Below are 17532 nucleotides of genomic sequence, written 5' to 3' on the forward strand. Positions count from 1 at the left end.
TATATATATATATACCAGAAAGCTAACAAATTATAAAACAAAATAGAAATCCGGAAATTAAAAGAAGAAAAAAAACAAAATTAAAAGAAAAAAATTGAATTAATGAATAAAACTAGGAGCTTTTTTATTTTTAGCTTAAAAAATAGAAAACTATTGGCTAACTTGATTAACAAAGGGAAATCAAATTATTTCTAGGCAAAACAAAATAACATAACAAAGTTATATGCTTTGGCAAGGTCAGGTTTATACAAGGAATGCAAAATTGATTCACTATCAGGGAATTATAAATATAATTTACTATATTAGTAAGAAAACCAACAAAATGGTATGATTATATCAATAGAAGCAGGAAATACTTTTGAGAAGATACAGTGCCTATTCCTGTTTTTTATAAATTACAAGGCAAGAATAAATAGATTTTTTCTAATAAGTAATATCTATCTGAAACTAAGAACCTGATTTATAATAAAATTAAAATTTTTATAATTTTTAACTAATAAAAATTATAACAAAAAGAAAGGAAGAAAGAATAATAAAATCAGACATAAAACAAAATGCCCATTATCCCCATTACTATTCAATAGAGGGATGCTAATACTAGCTCTAGAAACAAGACAAGAAAAAGAACCTGTAGTACAAAATGATAATTTTTTGCTGATTTTATTATGGTTCACTTTGAGGAGCCTGGAGAGTCAACTAAAGAACACTTAACAACTTTAGCAGAGTTGCAGTATATAAAATGAACTCACACAAGTCATCAGTGTTTTTGTGTATGCATTTAATTAATATTTATTCAATGCTTTTTTAAAAATAACCAACAAAATCCAGAAATACAAAAGAGAAAGAGAAATTTCATTTAAAATAATTATAGGAAGTATAAAATAATTGAATGTCTCCCTGCCAAGACACACACAAGAACTATAAGAACAAAATTACAAAATATATATCTAAATAATTAGAGGAATTGCTCATGCAAAGAATGAGTAATAAAATGACAATACTACTTAATACAACTTATTTATCCAACACCAATTAGACTACCAAATGATTACTTTATGGTGCTTAAAAAAAAAAAAAAAGAAATTTGAATACAAAGTCAAGAATCTCAAGGAAAATAATGGAGGAAAAAGGTGGTAAGGAAAAGGTCCTAGTAGTATCATATCTTAATCAAAACAATTTGGTACTGGTTAAGAAATAAGGAGGTTGATCAGTGGATTAGGTACCTGATTTATAGAAGCAAATGAGCACAGAAACCTAGTGTTGGATAAACCCAATGATCCCAGCTACTGGTTAAGAATTCACTGTTGTGAAAATTGGTTAGCAATCTGGCAGAAACAAAGTATAAACCAATATCTACACTGTATATTAAGATAAGCTCCAAATGGGTACATGACTTAGATAACAAAGGGTGATATAACAAATAAATTAGAGAAGCAACAAAGACATTTTGAACTATGGATAAGAGAAAAGTCAATGACCAAACAAGAGATAAGAAAGTTCATAGGAAGTAAAACAGATGAAATTAGTTTTTGCATAAACAAAACCAAAGAAACTAAAATTAAGAGAAGCAGATAAATGGAAGGGAAAAAAATCTTGGCAGCAAGTTTCTCAACTAAAGGTCTCATTTCTAAAACATATAGGGAACTAATTTGATTTATAAGAATAGGTACTTTTTTCCTGGTTAAATGGCTAAAGGTTAAAGGATGTGAATTGGCAGTTATCAGAAGAAGAAATCCAAACTATCAATAACCATATGGGCGAAAGTTCTAACATAAAGAAAGAAATGAAAAGTAAAACAATTCTGAGGTTCTACCTCATACTCCTTCAATTGGTATAGATGACAAAAATGGCAAATGAAAAATGCTAGAGAAAACAATTACTTTCATATATTGTTGGAGCTGCAAACTGATTCTGACATTTCAGAAAGCATTCTAGAAAGTTGGAACTCCAGACAAAATGATATTAAATTGTGAATATGTTTTAACTCAGAGATACTGCAACTAAATCTATATCCCAGGAAGACAGAAAGAAAGAGGGAAAGGATAAATATATGAGAGCAAGAAAAAAACAGTGAATGCAGATCTTTTCTTTTTCCCCAATAGTAAAGAATTGGAAATTGAAAAGGTGCCCATCAGTGGGCATTGAGAAATGGATGAGCAAGTTATACATGAATGGAAAGTAATGTGTGCTATAAGAAATTATGATGGAGAAATGAGCAGAATCAGGACACAAATAACTTTGAAAGTCTTAGGAATGGCAACCATTGCAATGACCAATGAAATTTCCATGAAATGTGTTACCTGCCTCTGGAAACAGATTAAGTGAAGATTAAGGGATATATATATATATATATATATATATATATTTTTTTTTTACATAACCAATGCAGGAATTTTTTTTCTCAACTCTATGAGGTTATAAGAGGGAATTTGTTTTTCTTCCCGTCTCACTTGGGGTTGTGAGATCAACTTTCACAATTAAAAATGAAATAAAACTGAATTTAAAAACTTATTTAAATATAAAACACATGAAGAAAGAAAAAATTAAAATTAAATATCAGGAAAAAATGATCAAATGGAAGAGATGAGATCCAAAATGTTATTTGCAGATAATATTGTCATAACTCCATAAAGCTCTGGATCAACGAAGAATCTCCTAAGAGCCATTAAAAAAAAATAATCAAGCCTCTTGGAGAAGCTAGGTAGCTAAATGATTAGAAAGCTTGGCCTTAAGACAAGAAGTGCTATGTTCAAATCTGGCCTCAGACACTTCCTAACTGTGTGAATCACTTAAGGGCAAATCACTAAACTCCTATTGTCTGGCTCTTACCATTCTACCAATACCTAAGATTGATTCTAAGACAGAAGGCAAGGGTAAAAGACAAATATAATATCATTCAGTTGACATGTACAAGAAGATAGCTTTGGCACTGATAAAATTTCATAAGTTCAAATATCTACTTTGTTAATTATAATAAATCTGCAATATTTAAATGCCTGGTTATCAAATTCACTGTATGGACAGGTTTTTTCTAGCTTTAAAAATTCAGAGTATAATTCCTCCTTGTTTTGATAATGATAAGAGAAAGGAGATAGTCTTCAATTATTCTATCTTTTACTTTGTGTATATTTTTAATAAGTCTTAATTTTGAAGATTGGTTATATTTAATAAGATTAATTCAGAACGGCTTCCAAAAAGAGGGGTTGTGAAATGCATCACATTGTAGTTTAAATATGATATATTCCCACAACACAATGTTCTTAAATTGTAATGTGACCGAAGTATTCCTGATGCCGTTATTCACAATTCTTTTAAAACTAATTTCTAAAATTAAAGAAAAATATTCCACTTTTGGATCAGTTTATATGGAAGAAAAATTATGCCCTTAGGTACATTCAAACACAATTTTGATGATAAATGAATCTCAACTAGGATTTTTACAGGTGTTATAACATCCATGCACTAAGGTTTATCCATCGACTTAAAAAACTTTTAGGCTCTCATTCAGAACTTATTTACCCTAAATTATGTCACAAATTAACATGCAGAAACAATATCCAGTCTGTGAGCAATTGAAAAGCTACTAATTTGATGCTGGAGAAAATATAATGAAACATAACCCCATGCTCTTGGGGAAAAAGTAGGAGCCTTTTAGGGCAGAATTTCATTTACATTGTCAGGCTTGGTCCCTCTATTGAGTTCTGCTTTCCTGTGTTGTTTTTTTATTAGTTACAAGCTCCCTTTGGAGGAAGAAGTAGGAATCTGAAAGTTCTGTGGGTAAAAAAACTACAAAGATGAAACATTAGTACCTAAATGTGAAATTATAGAGACAAATCAATAGATACTCATATCAAGTCAGATCTTCCCACCCTACGCAGCATCTGCTATTCTGCCTGGTATCAGCCCCAAAGAACAGGATAAGCTCACGGTTTCTAATCTTATCACCATGCTGCAAACTCAAGCTTTGACTCATGCCACCTCCCTCAAGTTCCTCTCCCCTCTGAGAGGAGAACTGAAAGGTGAAGCACCAACTCTTCCAGTGTTTTCCTTTCCTGAGGGAGGATCGGATTCTCAGCCTTCTTTTGAGAACTGCTTATTCTGATCCTTTGACCACCTAGGTATTGAAGGAGAACAAATATAAGGTGTCCCAAAAGTCCAAGTGCAATTTACGCTATTAAAAACCTAAACAAAACTGGAATACTCTGTATATGTGTCCATTTATGCGTGTATCTTGCATGATAGATTTTTATCAGTAATATTTGATGCAAAGATTCATTTCCCCCCTCAATTGTCTCTCTATTTTAGTACAAAAGCTTTTAATTTCTGTAATCTAATTTTGGGGGGGCATATATCGGCATGTTTATCCGTTGTTTTGTTTGGAATTCTTTCCCAAGCCACAATTGTGAAAGGTAACTTCTTAACTCCACTAATTTCTTTAATGATATCACCTTTTACATTCAAGCTATGAATTAATTTGGAGTACAGTATGGCAGATGGCATTAGACACAAGGCTAAGACTAATTTCTTTCCACTTATTTTCCCTTTTTACCCATTAACTTTTGTAAAATAGGGAATCCTTTCCCAAAATAATTTTTGATGTCAGATTTCTCACTGCTGAATTATTGTCTTCATTTTTATTCTAGTTCTTGCTTATATATTTTGTTCTTCCATGGTGCTTGTTTCATTTTTAGCCTGTACCAAATAATCTTGATCATTGTCACTTTGTAATATAATGTAATATATGGCGATGGTATGGCCCTTTCAACATTTCCTTTGAAATTCTGTACCTTTCATTCTTCCAATTGCATTATGACATGAATTTATCTAATTCTATGAAGCTTCTCGCTGATTATTTGATTGTTAGAAACAGTAAATCTACAAATCCAGTTTAGCAATATTGCTGCTTTATTTTATTGGTATAGCATCTATCTTCCTTTATATCTGCAAAAATAAATTATTGGATTCTAAAATATATGTGTGTTCTTTAAAATTTGAATTTACAAGTCACCATAGCCCAGCTATAAAGGAAATCATAGTTACTGAAATTGGTCTAGAATTCTCTTTCCTTTGCTTTCTCCTAAAGCTTAGGTATTTTGTAGTTGTGCTTCATTCATCTTAGAAGGTTAACGCCTAGATATTTTATTAATCCAAAGGTATTGGGAGTATAGTTTCTCTTATTTTGTTTCCTCTTTCCTGATGTGTACATATATTCAATTTTGTTGTGTCATTTCTATTTCTTAATCTTTTCTAACTTCTATAGCTTATATTATAGGATTTCTAGAACTATGTTAAATCATAATGGAGTGAAGGGACATACTTTATCCTTTTTGTAGAGGCAAAGCAACTAGTGTTTCTCCATTGCAAATAACACTAGCCCTTGGTTTGAGGTATTTGCTTTTGATCAAATTAGACATTAATATGGCATGACAGATAAGAGTGTTGGACTTAGCATCAGTAACACTTCAGTTCAATTCCTTTCTCACATGCTTACTAACTACATGACCTTGAGCAAGTCAATCAATCTCTTAGCATCAGTTCCTTTCTTTGAAAAAAAAGGGATCATAAAAACACTTACCTTGTGGAGTTGTTATTAGAATAAAAGTGAGGAAAAAATATTTGAAGTTCTTTGCAAATTTCAAAGCCCTTATATAAATGCCATCATCATCATTGTTACTACCATTATTATCATCATCATCATCATTACATTAAGAAATGGCACTTACCGGATGATGCTTTTCAAGGTTTTTCAAATAAAATATTGATTCTAAAATGTATATGTGTTCTTTAAAAATTAAAGTTCAGAATTCACCATAGGTCAGTCAAATCTGATTTGTTCAATAGTCTAGTCAATGCTATATTTTCCTTCTTATTTAATTTTGTGTTTTATTTATGCAGCCCTAAAAAACATACGGTCTTCTAATATTATTGTTATAATGGGTTAGTTTTTTCCTAATATTAGCTTAACTCTTTATGTTTTCATAAACTTTCCCCTCAGTTTACCAACCCTGCATCCTTTGAATGAATCCTAATGGGAAAAAGTGAATTATTTTCTAGATATATTGCTACAGTCCTGTTACAGTGACTTTATATATTACAGTTTGATGTTTGTTTTTGTTATATATTTCAGTTTGTTGTTGCTGAAATTGGTTATAATTCTTTTCCTTGGCTTCCCCTGGTTTGAAAATCAGATTTTTTTTAATTAAAGAAATTTGGGTGAGTGCCTTCTGTCTCATTATTGAGGCAATTAGATGGCTCTAGTGCTGGGCCTGGAGTCAGGAAGACACCAGTTTAAATCCGGCCTCTGATATTCACTAGTTATGTGACTGTGGGCAAGTCATTTAACCTCTGTTTGCCTTAATTCACTGGAGAAGGAAATGATAAACCACTCCAGTATCTTTGCCCATATGGGGCCATGAAGAATTGGAAAGAACTGAATGACTGAGCAACAACAATAATGTGTCAAGCACAGCATTAGGCAGTGGGAATACATAAACAAAGAAACAAAAATCCCTCGCCCTCATATTCTACAGGAAAGTGATATTGTATCCATAGGAAATTAAATAACCTGTTTGGAAAGTAGACTCAAAGTAATTTAGGGGAGAAGGGATTAGAACCTGACAGACAGGCTTCCTATTAGAGATGGCACTTGACCTGAGCCTATGGGATGCCAAGATTTCCATGAGAGAGATAAGGAAGCAGAGCTTTCCAGGCAAGAGGCACAACCTGTGCAAAGGGATAGTGATAGGAATGTTTTACACCAGAATCAAAAGGCAGGCCAATTTGACTGGAAGGTATAAGTGTGAGAGAGATTTAAAGCCTTTACTATATCGGAACAAAAAGGCTAACCTGAAAAAGAGTGGCTACTATGTGAGTGGAGAAAAGAGGACAATTGGGAAACTACATTGTGGAGAGTGCCTAAGCAGGGCTTGGCAACTAATTGGATACAATAGATGAAGGAGAAGAGACAGATGAAGTTAAAGATGACTCCTTGTTTACAAAGCTGGACGCTCAAAAGGGCACTGATGCCCTCTCAGAAATAGAGAAGGTAGGGAGAGGAAAAGGCTTTTTCAGATGGGATTGTGGATACAGATAATGAATTCTGTGTTCAACATGTGAATCTGAGACTTTCAGTTAGAAATATCCATTAGAGACTCTCTAACTACTGTCCTGGAGTTCAGGTGAGCCTGGACATAAAGATCTGTGAATCACTTGTACAAATATTATTGGGAAATCATGTAATCACCCAGAGAGAAGGTTTAAAGGGAGAGAACAGAGTCCTGGACAATTATCCAGCAAAGGAAACGGAGAAGTGGCTAGACTGGTAAAAGGACACTTTGGAGAAAGCAGTGGTATGAAAAGCCAGGGAGGAAGAGAGTGCCTATTAGGAATGGGCAATCAAAATAACAAATGAACCAAAGACCAGATGAAGAGTAAGAAACTCTTTAAATGCTGATAGAATTTACTTGCAAATCCATCTGGCCTTAGGATGATTCATTTTTCTGGCTTAGCTCAAGATCTCTATTTGTTGGTTGATTTTGATATTTTGTATTTTATTGGTATGTTATCTATTTCCTTTCAATTCTAAGTATTATTGGCATATATTTTACATGTCATATTTTTTTGGTCAGTCAACAAGCATTTAAATGCTTAAAATGTGCAAGGCATTGTGCCTGATAATTTTTCATGTTTTTTCTCTACTTGCTATAAATTTATCTTGTTCATGTTTAATTTAGATAATTTGATATTTTCTCTTTTTCTTCATCAGATTAACTAGTGATTTCTTGATTTTGTTCTTCTTTGAAAAAAATAGTTTATCAGTTTTATAGTATTTTGATTTTTAGAATTTCTCTGTCTTTAATTGTGAATATATCTTTTATATTTGTTTTAGGATTTGTAACAACTCTGTTACTAGTCTTTAGGACTGAATGTTAAGTTCATTGACTTCTTTTTCTACCTTATTAAGGTTTTCCCAAGATAAATATTTTTATCACACTGCTTTAGTTTCAACTGTTACTCTAACATAATTGTTGTTTTATGGTTTATACATTGTTATGATTCCGTTCAGCCATAGTTGTTCTTTTTAATCAAATAAAGCTACCAGTGAATTTTGAAATATAAAATCTCATTTAGAAGTCACCACAAATCAATGAAATCTAATTTCTTAAACAACATGTAATACTATATTGACCTTCTTGTTTATCTTGTTGATTTTTGCATCTCTAAGAGAGGAACATTGATATATTTTAATATTGTTATAATCATTCTTTTTTGGAACTACCTTAGTTTGTTTCCTTCTTTGTTACTTTCTATTTAATCCACTTTTTATTCATTTTGTTTTTACATTAACTTCATATGAAAATATATGCTTTCCCTTCTCTACCACAGTGAGCCACAACAAGGTAACAAGGGCCACAAAAGCCAACCAGCACTCAACCGTCTGACATGCTTAATAGTCGACACTTAATAAATGTTTGTCTATTGATCCATGAATATAGGGATTATTCCATACCCATAGATGCCCACTTTTGTGGCACAAAATAGAAGATAAAAGGAAGCATATGGTACATTTTATAATACTTTCTCTAAGCCCAAGTTTGGTCATGATAAATAGTAAACAAAGATTTATTAAGAACTTACTAGGTGCTAAGTATTAGAGATACAAAGAGAATCATTTGTTCTTGCCTTCAAGGCACTCACAGACTAAGGAGGGAAAACTACAAATAAATGAAGGTGAAAACAGAGGGTGGAAAAAGATACTTAAGTGGGAGATGGGGGAGGGGGACAAATGATAAAGACCTGCAGGTGGTTGAGCAAGGATGAGATGGCTGTAGTGAACCATTTCCTTAAATGGAGGATCTAGCAGGTGGTCTCTGTTGTCCACCCTCCACTCTCTCCATTCAGGGGGAGGGAGGGAGTGATCCCAGGGTCAGAGGTTACTGAGGAAGTTTGAGTTTCAGAGTGGATTCACTCCTGCAAGATGAGTTCCTGAAAAAAGCCAGGAGAGCAGCCCACAGGAAAATGACTTTTCAGTTCCGTTGTTCTTTCCATTTACACTGTTGTAGTTACTTTGTGTATTGTTTTCCTGCTTCTGATTGGAATCTATGTAAATTTACATAGACCTTCTTAAGCTTCAGAGGTAAGGACTAAAGGATGCTCTGACAAAGCAAGGATATGCAACAAGGTTGCAGTGGCGGTTAGCTTCTTTGCACCTGGCTCCTCCTCCCCTTCCTTCCACTCCCCACTCCAGATCTCCATACATAAAAAAGACTGGTCATCATGTCGGGATATGACGACAGAAGTGGTAACTGAGTCTTCAAAAATAGCTGGGATTTTTTTATGTTTTAGGATGGCCAGGAAGCTGTGACAGGAAGCCAGGAACAATTAGTACCGGAATACAGTTTTGTCTTCTTTTTAGGAAAGCTAATCCCTAAGGATTATGGAAGGAGGGGCCTTGAACTGCCCATATTGGGGGTCAGGGAAAGAAGCTGAATCAAGGAAATGTTGGGAATTATTAGTTCTACCACACCATGTTCCTCTGACATTTCTTAGGGCACAGTAAAATTCCATTACATTCATATAGCATACTTTCTTCAGTCCTTCCATTTTAGGACCCTCAGCTTTGTTTTCTGTTCTTAGATATCACATAAAATGATGCTATGAATATTTTGTGACTATTTCATTTCCCCCCCCTCTAAGTCTTTAGTTTTTTTAAACCTAGTATTAGGATCTCTGGGCCAAAGAATATAGACATTCTACTCTCTCTTTTTCTCTTTTTCTGTCTCTGAGACACATATGCTCTCTCTGTCTCTGTCTCTGTCTCTCTGTCTCTCTCTGTGTCTCTCTGTCTCTCTGTGTGTCTCTGTCTATCTGTCTGTCTCCCTTTTTCTCTCTCCCTTATTTCTCTTTTTCTCTCTCTCTGTCCCTCTCAAACACACAAATCATTTTTTAAAAAATCTAGTTTTTAAAAAACGTTGGTGCTAGGACATTTCATGCACATGTGCATTGTCTGTGCATTAGTGCATTGTCTGTGGCTCTTTTAACTATAATGCAATTTTCACACCTGTATCTCTAGACATCATATATTTTTATTATTGACCTAAAGAAGTTATTGTTATAACTCCTGCTGTTTTAGTGTCACTCAAAACAAAATAGACGTTGTTCTATCTTACTTTAATCTACATGTGCTTAGATATTTTTAATGTGTTTACTGTAGAAGGGTGAGACTATCAATTTTCCAATCTACTCAAAAATGCCTTTGGTAGGAAAGAATTTTTTTTTTAATCAATAAGAACTAAGTCTGAACAGGGACTGTGTAGTGTCAATGATATGTGAGTGACTAGATCACAGCCTGTCTCACATCTCCTTTATGAACTCATGGTGTACTATCTTTCTTTTGGGGAAGCCCTATATCCCTCTTTGTGAAGTTCTACCCAAGTCAAGGGGAGAAATTGAAAATCTACTGATATTCTCCTGCTGTAATCTTGAGCTCTCTCCTCACTCCAATTTGTCTCCTACTTTCCCCCACCTGAAAGGAATTCTATTAATAACATCCATCTACTCATGAGAGAATAAAGGGGTTTTGGTCCCTAAAATAATAATTTCTTCCCCCTATCCTTCTTTGGGTTGTTTGGTTTTCATATATTTTGCTTCCTAACAAGTCAAATCAATAGTCAATTGTATTGACCTAATTTTCTACTTTTTAAAAATAAGTACCAAAAAGTTTTGTTAATTGCTGATTTATAATATAGTTTGAGGTCTGGAAGCATTATCTTCTTTCCTATTTAAAACAATTTTTCTCAATTATACCCTAGGTTTTTTCCTATTAATAAATTTTGTCACAGTTTTGCATAACTCTGTAAAGTATCTATTGGTATGCACAATAGTTTAAAATCTATAAAGTAACTTTAATAATTGTGCTATTTTAATTATATTGACATGGTCCAGCTACCTAAGCGCTGAATTTTCTTTTCACTACTTACATTATTCTTTCTTTCTATAAGAAATATTTTGTAATTAAATCTATGAGAATATTAACTCCAAATATTTTTAGTTATCTTGAATGAGGCTTCATTTTCTATTATTATTTCCTGGGTTTTTTATTACTATGTAGAAATGTTACTGATTTTTCTATTTTTATTTTGTAGCCTACAACTTTACTAAAGCCATTAATTGAATCAATATATTCCTTTGCATATTACCTAGGATTTTCTAAGTAAAAAATGTTAATAGCAAATTTTACCTCATTTTGTCTTCTTTGCCTATCTTTATGCTTTTAATTTCTCTTTCTTATTGCTATTTTTAGAATTTCAAGAACTCTAACAATCAATAGTACAACATCATTACTTAATTATTTGTTGAGAAGCTTCTAGTGTTTCCTAACTAGCACATAAGCTTTTGGTCTTAATTAGCTACTTGTTAATCATATTTTTAAAAAAGATCCCTATATGCCCATACTGTAAGATTTTTTAGCTTAAAGGAGTATTTTATTCTGTCAGTGACCTTTTCCGTATCTTCAATGTAATCATGTCATTTTGAATATTTTGGCTTTTAGAATGCTTATCCATTATTTTCCTAATATTAAATCACTTTACTTTCCTGGTACAAATGGAACTTGATCACATTATTATCTTCTATAAATTTCTGTAGTCTATTTGACATGACTTTCTTAAAACTTATTAAATAAAAATTTGTTAAAGATTTTGGTCTATACATTTTTTGGTCAGTCCACAAGCATTTATTAAGTCCTTGTTATATGATAGGCACAGTGTTAAGTTCCAGGAATACAAATAAAAGTAGGGAAAAAAAAGACAGCCCTTACTCTCGAGGAGCTTACATTCTAATGGAGAAAGACAACACATAAAAAGAAGCTGAGAAGCAGGAGTAAGAGAGGAAGGAAATCTATAAAGTCTGGAGTGGAGTCTAATAGTTTATGATAACATGGCTGGCCTGGGCACAAGGAAATTCTGGGAGGAACTAACCATTCAGAGGAAAGGACCACAGAAGTGGAATATATTTCACTGTGAGAAGGCTATGGGCAGAGTGAACAGCAGATGTGGCAGATGAGAAGATTGCTGTAGCATGAAGAAGAAAGTCTGGATAGTCAGGAGTGGATTTTGGAGAGGAATTGCTTTATCTCTTCCTGATTTAGGCATTTGAAAAGGAATTTTACTAAAGTGCTTTCTTTCTCAGATTTTAAGAACTTTTCTTTATCATTATGTCTATTGATTGTTTGCATATTTGATAGAATTCTTCTGCAAATCTCTCTGGATTTAAAGTTTTTCCTTTGGTAGTTCCTTTACAATTAATTTAATTTCCTGTTCTGAAATTGGATTTTCTAAAATCTTTATTTGCTGATGTTTATTTGAGTATTTTATGGTTTCATTTGTGATCATCTTCCCATTGATCATTCCCTGTCCCATTTGCCAAGGGATCTGTATCATTTCTGAGTCCACATCCCTCCCACCATTTTGGGTGCCAGATTAGACAAGAAGTTACAATTTCTCTCAAAAATCCATTATAAAATCTTACTCTCTCATCGCATGCATTAACATCTTTTCCCCAAGGTAGTATTCCTCTGTAAAACTCCCTCTCCCAAAATTTCTCCCTCAATTCCACCAGTTTCAACACTCCCTTGCATCATTTCCATTCTAACCCTATCCCTTTTTTTACTGAGACTATAGAAGTTGCCATGTTTTGACTATTTATCCATTCTCTTCTGACCTTTACCTTCTCTCATTTATCTACCCTTACATTCTCTAAGTTCATCCCTCTAGATACATTAATTCATCTGTAGTAGGACTGTGCATTTAGTCCCTGTTGCTTCAATTTTACTCCTACACTTTCACTTCTTCATTTCTTTAAATGGCACTTACAACTTTATTGCCTCATGTTCTTTTTTATCTGGTTTTTACATACTTTGTTTTTTTATTTTACTCTGTAAGTTGTTCTTTTTTCCTACTTCTCTTAAAAAAGAAAATGCCTATAAACTTGAAGTGACATATTACTTTGATGATTTTTTCCGTGGTAATTATGTAAAACATTTGCAAATTGAATATTCCACCCAAAGATATTACTGGGCTGTAGCTTTTCCAGGACTGTCTCAATTTTGTTTTTTTCAGGAATGTCCATTTTATTTCTTTGCTAGATAGGCTCAGATTCGCAGGGTGTCATCTTGGTTTTCATGTTGTGAGTTCCTTTATTTTCTGAAAATGCTATTTCATTCTCTTCTGTATTTTTAGTTCATTGAGAGTCTTGTGTTATTTGAATTTTCTTTCTTGCTAGTCTCTGCATATCTTTTATTTGAAGTCAATGGATTTGGTTCACATAAAAATAATTTGTTCTTAACGTTGTTGCCTTTTGCTTCTGTTTTGTGAGATTTTCTTCTACTTTACTGTTTTTATATTGCAAAATCTGTTAATTACCCTTTTGTTTTAGTGAAACTTTATACAGTAGATTAATTTGTTTTCCTTATCTGTTAAGTGAGTCTTTTTTTTCTGCTTTGAATCTTAAAAATTCTGTAACATTTCAACTTTCCTAAATTCTTTTCCCACAGATTCCATTTCTCTTTCAAACAATCCTGAAATTTCTTCTTGTTCCACACTCAGTAAAATTATAGATTTTGGGGTTTCATGAGGTATTGACTCATTTTTATTTATCTGGTGATCTTGAAATATTTGTTAATTGAGCTTTATAATTTCCTTGAGGATTTAGTACTCATCGTTCCTCCTAGTTATAGGATCCTCTCTGTTAATTTATCTGCCTAATTTCTAGATTTTTATTGAATACCCTTCTGTTTTGAGATTTTAGGTGTCTCTTAATTTTTCTTTATAATTCCACATATCTTACTTTTTGCTGGATATGCCTCCAGGTTTATAATGAAAAACTACCTCGAACTTTTCCCCTTTGGGGGGATTTATGTCTCACTGATCAGTATCTTTGACCTAAGTAACCCGAGGGAAGGTACAGAGAGAACTTCTTCAACTATGTTTCAGTCTGCTTTCTTTCAGACATGATAGCTATATCATGTTGGCCATCTGCCCAGTTTCTTCCTTGCAGTCTTTTCCTTCTCTGGCTGTAGTGAATCCGCATCTGCTGTGTCTTGTAAGGCTAGGAAAATGTAACAAGGATGATCTTGGAAGAATCTCTCCAACCTTGAGAATTTGTATCCTTTGGGCCACAACAGGCATATGGCAACATGCTTATTCTCTCTCTTCTCCTCACATAGGAAAAATCATGCTCCGCCTTTTGAGTAGGAGGCAAGTGTCAGTAAGATATGCAAGCTAAATCTTTATAGCATGTGGAGATTCCATGTGGCCCTTAAGCAAAAGTCCACGCGTTAGTTTGTGTGTCCCTTTTGGGAGCGTGGAGTCTGGTGGGGTTCTGGTACTAAGTCAACTCATAAGGCTTTTGGATAATAGAATTGCTCTCTCCCGTCTCTTGTGAACTCAGATACAACTGCTCTATATCCGGTACATCATTCCTTTTTGAGAGTCCTTTTGAGAGTTAGTGGAAATTGGCTAAAAATCCTTCATTTTGCTCTACATATCCATTTTTAATACTTTTCATGATATTCCTTAATAATTTTTCACCACTAGGAGGCAGCTGGGTAGCTCAGTGGATTGAGAGTCAGGCCTAGAGATGGGAGGTCCTAGGTTCAAACCTGGCCTCAGACACTTCCCAGCTGTGTGACCCTGGGCAAGTCACTTAACCTCCATTGCCTAGCTTTTACCACTCTTCTGCCTTGGAGCCAATACATAGTATTGACTCCAAGACTGAAGGTAAGGGTTTAAAAAAAAAAAAAGAATTTTTCACCACTTCAAACACTGACTCAGAACATAAAAAATAACAGTGCTCTCTTTATTCGTTTTTAAATATGATTACAATTACCATTTGATGAATTCATGGGGATGGGATTCAGAAAAATTTGAATACAATTTTTAAAATTTCAAGTCAAATTAAAAAACATGTATTAAGTACTCGTCAAGTATGATGCATTGTGCTTAATACTCCAGGTAAAAAGAAAGGCAAAAACAAACAAACAAACCCAAATGAATAAAACCCAAAATACAACACAAAAAAAAATCAATTCTCAAAGAGCTCACAGCATAATGGGAGACAACATGCAAACAATGATGTACAACCAAGATATATACAGGATAAATATAGATAATCAATAGAGGGAAGGTACTAGCATTTAGGGATTTGTAAAGGCTTCTTGTAGATGATGGGAATTAACTGAGACCTGAAAGCCAGGGAAGCTGGGTGAAAGAAAGGAGAAGGGAGATAATCCCATGATGGGGAGCAACCAATAAAAGTGTACTGTCAGGAGATTGGACTTGTTTGAGGAATAGAAAGGGGATCATTGTAACTGGATAACAGAGAGTTTTGGCAGGGAGTGGAAGGGAAAGATGGAAGGAAAAAGAATACTGAGAAAGTCGGAAGGGCTCGGTTATAAAGGGTTTTAAAGTCAAGCAGTCGATTTTACAATTGTTTCTGGAGGCATATGCCAGCAATAGAAAATCAGCTAGGAGACAGGAAGATATTGAAGGGAAATGAAATAGAAAAGATGTTAGAGGAGTTAGTCTGATGGAGAAGATGGGATGGAATGGGATGACATGTGCAAGGAGAAGGATTTGTCTTCTCTAGGAGATGCTCTAACTTGTCCTGAGAGAAAGGGATGAAGGAGAGCTGTATGAGGAATCTGAGTGATATGACATGAAGATGAAAGGAGAAGAGGGAGCTCTTGGTAAATGACCTCGTTTTTCAGTTGTATATAAGAAGATAATGGAGAAGAGCCCCAGAAGATTTAAGGTGGGGTAAAAAGGTTTATGGAAGCTTTTGTGATGAGTGGGATAGTGAATTGATGAGGGAGGTGTAAAAGGATTGCTACAGTGAGGTCTACTAGATAATATGTAACAGAAAGTTGTAATGGACCCAACCTACATATTTTCTTTCCTCATTCAGCAACAGATGAGAATAATTCAAAGGACAAGATCAGGGACGGGATTCGAGCTAATATGGGGAAGGGAGATAAATATTACCAGTACCGTGGTGAAAGCCTGACAAAGAAGTGAGGAGTGGATAGATGACAGTGAAGTGAAGACAAAGAATAGGGTTAGAAGTCCTTAGGCAGGAGAGGTGGAAGGGCAATGGATTATAATCAGATAAAGGAATTTCAGGGTTCATAAACATGGTAGTGAAACCTCTGTTGGGTGATGACATGGCCATTTCTGTGAGTAGCTGAAGTAGGATGGAGGAGTAGGTCATGGAAAATGAGTAAATTGAGGAACTGGGAGTTAGAGTTTTACAAAGAATATTCGTTTTGAACTTTCCTAGTACATGGAGAAGAGAAGACTATGAATCAGGAACTGGACTCATTGAGGAAGGAAGGAGTTTTCTGGAAATTGTTAAATAGCAACTACTAGACTTCTAGTTGGATGATTCAATGACCCCAAAGAAGGAGAGATGATAGTGATAGAAGGCCCTAGAAGTAGCACTAGGAGGCAAAGAGTATTCCAACTCCCCCACCAGGAGCAGGAAGGATCCAGGTCTCACTGAGTGCAAGTGGATGGAAGGAGTAAGAAAAGAAAAAGATTTAAGATGAAAGCAAATTGTGATGAAAGAGGTATTCTAGAGATCACAGTGGAAACAGTGGGAAAGCTTTAAAGTGGGTTGTTGAAGGGGTTGGTTTGAGGGGGGTGATAATAAAGGAGTGAACAATGACGGATGGACAAGAAGGTTTGAGCTATGAGATGGGGAGGATTTAATGGAGTATGTTAATCATTGAGGAATGAATTCAGGTGTGTTTTGGTACCTAGAGATTTGGCCTGTGTAGCTGGAAGGTGGAAGTGGAGGCAGGTATACCCCCTGGAGCAAAGCAACTAGTGTGGAGGCAGCTGGAGAAGACTCCAGAGTTTAATGGAATGGCTCCCTCAGGAAGCCTGGAGAATGTTCACCTCCATCCTCAGCAACACATGAGTAGTTCCTGAATTTTTCTATATTTAAAAATGAAAATGATGATTTTTTTTAACCAAATGGTTTTGGGATTGACATATATGTGAGTATCTCTAGTATAGTGAGTTCCCTGTCAAAGGACAAATTCAAGTAAAGATTAGATGACCAATTGTCAGCGATTCTGTAGAAGAGATTCATTCATTGCTCAGGAAGTTGGACTAGATAAACTCTTAGATCTTTTACAGTTCTAGAATAGTAGCATTCCTTTTAAATAAGATCTTTGGATAATTTTATTACTAATTTATTAGTACTTAATGATAACCTTACAAATTTTATTAATGATTTTTTACTAATACTACTAATTGGTTAGTTGTGATCTATCCTATGAATAGTCATTTTATCTTTCTCCTGAATATTGAACATTTATTTTATCCTCAACACATTTCAGGAATGTAAGAATAGTCATTATTATATAAGTGGGGAAATTAAGGCACATGGTGGTTGAGATTTGGCTACGGTAAACTCATCTAGTCATGTAACCAAGATTCAAATTCATCCCTTGCTATTTTCACAGTAATA

At 34.2% G+C, this 17532-nt stretch overlaps 1 protein-coding gene across 1 annotated transcript in view; it reads left to right on the forward strand.

The window, feature by feature from the left end:
- The window catches only part of ADAMTS5 (ADAM metallopeptidase with thrombospondin type 1 motif 5), an 85969-nt gene that overhangs the window by 52216 nt on the left and 16221 nt on the right, over nt 1-17532 (forward strand). The window lies entirely within an intron of this gene.

This window comes from Monodelphis domestica, chromosome 4, assembly GCF_027887165.1.
Source record: "Monodelphis domestica isolate mMonDom1 chromosome 4, mMonDom1.pri, whole genome shotgun sequence".
NCBI lineage: Eukaryota > Metazoa > Chordata > Mammalia > Didelphimorphia > Didelphidae > Monodelphis > Monodelphis domestica.